Source organism: Phyllostomus hastatus, unplaced genomic scaffold (assembly GCF_019186645.2).
Source record: "Phyllostomus hastatus isolate PE091 unplaced genomic scaffold, TTU_PhHast_1.1 phas_contig_62, whole genome shotgun sequence".
In the NCBI taxonomy this organism is placed as follows: domain Eukaryota; kingdom Metazoa; phylum Chordata; class Mammalia; order Chiroptera; family Phyllostomidae; genus Phyllostomus; species Phyllostomus hastatus.
The window spans coordinates 3,645,077-3,648,408 of NW_025333921.1; positions in this window are offsets into that span (position 1 = coordinate 3,645,077).

Sequence of the window (3,332 nt, forward strand, 5' to 3'; positions counted from 1 at the left end):
GATCCAACTTCTTTGAGACTCTCTGGGGTTCCTGGACTTTCTGGAAGTCTATTTCCTATGCCAAATTGGGGAAGTTTTCCTTCATTATTTGTTCAAATAAGTTTTTTATTTCTTGCTGCTGTTCTTCTCCTTCTGGCACCCCTATAATTCAGATATTGGAACATTTCAGGTTGTCCCAGAGAATCCTCAGCCTCTCTTCATTTTTCTTGGATTCTTATTTCTTCATTCTGATCCAGTTGGATGTTTATTTTTTCCTTTTGTTCCAAATCATTGCTTGAGTTCTGATTGCCTTCTTGTCACTGTTGGTTCCCTGAACATTTTGTTTTATTTCATTTTGGGTATCTTTCATTTGTTCTTTCAATTTTTGACCAAGTTCAATCAGTTCTGTGAGCATTTTGATTACCAGGGCTTTAAATTCTCCATCAGATAGGTTAGTAATCTCCTCCTCACTTAGTTCTCTTTCTGAGGTTTTGCTGTGTTCTTTCATTTGGGCCATATTTCTTTGTCTTGGTGCAGCTAATAGGTTGTAAGGGGGCAGGGCCTTGGGTATCTACCCTGTCAGGGCAACCTTCTTTGCTGTGTTGCCTGTGTGGGAGGGGCCAGAAAGGGAACAATGCAGTTTGCCTGCTCTTCTCTAGCACACTTTCCAACAGACTCTCCAGTCAGAATGGAAGTATCTCCCACTGGGGCAACCCCAGCCTTAGCCCACAGTCAACTCTGAGTCTCAGTTTTCCTCTTAAGTCAGTCCTTCCTGTGCAACTTTGCAGAGCTTGGCAGTTAACCCTGCCCCTCAGCCGCCTTGCCTCGGTTTTTCTGAGTTGCCCCTTGTGGTCCACTGCCTTACTAGTCTGGTTGTTCTGGTTGATTTTTTCTGTAATTCCTTAGTTGTCAGAGTTCCATGCAGTTTGATTTTCTGGCAATTTGGGATGCTGATTAATTTTAGATTGGTTGTTATCTTCCTTTTGGTTGTGCGAGGAAGTGAAGGGTTTCTACCTATGCCTCCACCTTGGCAGGAACCCTGTAATTAGTCTTTTAAAATTATTTATTTTAAATATAAAATCACCCATCTACTTACCGTATTTTTGGACCATAAGATGCACCTAGGTTTTACAGGAGGAAAATAGGAAAAAAATTTGAAGCAAAAAAATGTGGTAAAATATTTAATAACATAAATTACATAATATTTCACCAATGTAAATGTAGAGCTACATTCGGACTATAAGATGCACTGCCATTTTCCTCCCAAATTTGGGGGAATAAGTGCATCTTATAGTCTAAAAAATACGGTAATAAACAGCATTCTAGTGAATGACTTTGTGATCATCGAGACTGTTCCACCTAATGCTAGAATATGGCTCAGGTCTGTGAATTTGTTACAAACCCTCTTGACCTTAGAAAATGCTTTTGGAACTTTCTTTGAGTCAGAGTAGCCATTGGACAGACATAGAAATCTACTGTCCTGTGTCAAGTATATATAAATGCTAGATAAATGTAATCATACCCCTAATTTGTATATTTTTAAACAAGATGTAAGTTAATAAAGGTATCCACAATCAAAAGAATGAAGTTAGACCCCTACCACATATCATATATGAAAATTAACTACAAATAGATCATTTACTTAGTATATGAGCTAAAACTATTAAAATCTTAGAAGGAAACACAGGATTAAGATCTTAATGGCTTTGGATTGGGCAATGATTTCCTAGATATGACACAAAAAGGACAAGTGACAGATCAAAAATAGATGAGTGGACTTCATCAATATTAAAAACTTGTGTGCTTCAAAGGATACCATAAAAAATGTGAAAATGTGTGAGTGAAATCATCTAATGAAAACTGAATTAACAACCAAAATAGAGACAGACTCATATATAGAGAGCAGGCTGACAGCTTTGGGGAGGGTTGGGGGCAGCAGGGATTGAGCAAAAACAAAAAAAGAGAAAGGACTTATGAACACAGACAACAGTGTGGTAACTGAGGGGGTGGGAGAGGGGAAGTGGGTGCAGGTGCAAGAGTGTATAAGAGAAACAAATGGTGATGGAAAAATAACTAATCTTTTTTAAAATAAAAATATAACCCAAACAACTGAGAAATGTTTTCAAAGCATATATATACATATATGAATTTTTAAATCCACAATATATATAAAGTACATAACATGAAATGAAAGGGGAGAAATAACAACCAATACCAAAGAAATACAAAGGACTGTCAGAAATTATTACAAACTACAATATTCCAAGACATTTGAAAATCTGTGAGAAATGGAATAATTTCTAGAAACACAAACCTCCAAAATCAAGAAGAAGGAAGAAGCCTGAATAGATAGATAACAGTTAATAAATTTGAAACAGTAATCAAAAAACTCCTGGCACACAAAAGCCCTGGACTGGACAGCTTCACAGGAGAATTGTACCAAACATTTAAGGAAAAGCTAACCCTTATCCTTCTCAAAATATTCCAAAAAAATCTATGAAGAGGGAAGCCTCTCAAACTCTTTTTATGAAGCCATCATCATCTCAATCCCAAAACCTCATAAAGACACAACAGAGAAAGAAAACTACAGGTCAATATTACCAATGAACATAGATGCTAAAACCCTCAACAAAATATTGGCAAGCCAGATGCAGCAATACATTAAAAAGATCATACACCACGATCCAGTGGGATTTATCCCAGGGATACAAGGATGATACAATATTCACAAATCAATAAATGTAATACATCATATAAACAAAAAGAAAAACAAAAATCACATAATTATATCAATAGGTTCTGAAAAAGCACTTGATGAAGTAAAGCACCCATTTATGATAAAAACACTCAGCAAAGTGGGAGTAGAGGGAGCATGCTTCAACATAATAAAGGCCATATATGACAGACCTACAACCAACACCATACTCAACAGACAAAAACTAAAAGGTTTCCCCCTGAGATCAGGAATAAGATGAGGGTGTCCACTTTCACCATGTCTATTCAATATAGTATTGGAACTTCTAGCCACAGTAATGAGACAATAAAAAGCATTCAAATTGGAGAGAAGAAAGTAAAACTGTCATTGCTCGAAGACGACATGATAGTCATCTAGAAACACCCTATACATAGAAACCCTATAGACTTCACCAAAAAACTACTCGACCTAATAAGTGGAGTTGGCAAAACAGTGGGATGTGAAGTCAATATTCAGAAATTGAAGATACTATTCTACAACATCAATGAAATAATAGAAACAGAAATTAGGAAAAAAACTCATTTACTATAGTGACAAAAAAATAAAGTACCTAGGAATAAACCAAACCAAGGAGATAAAAGACCTATACTCAGTAAAG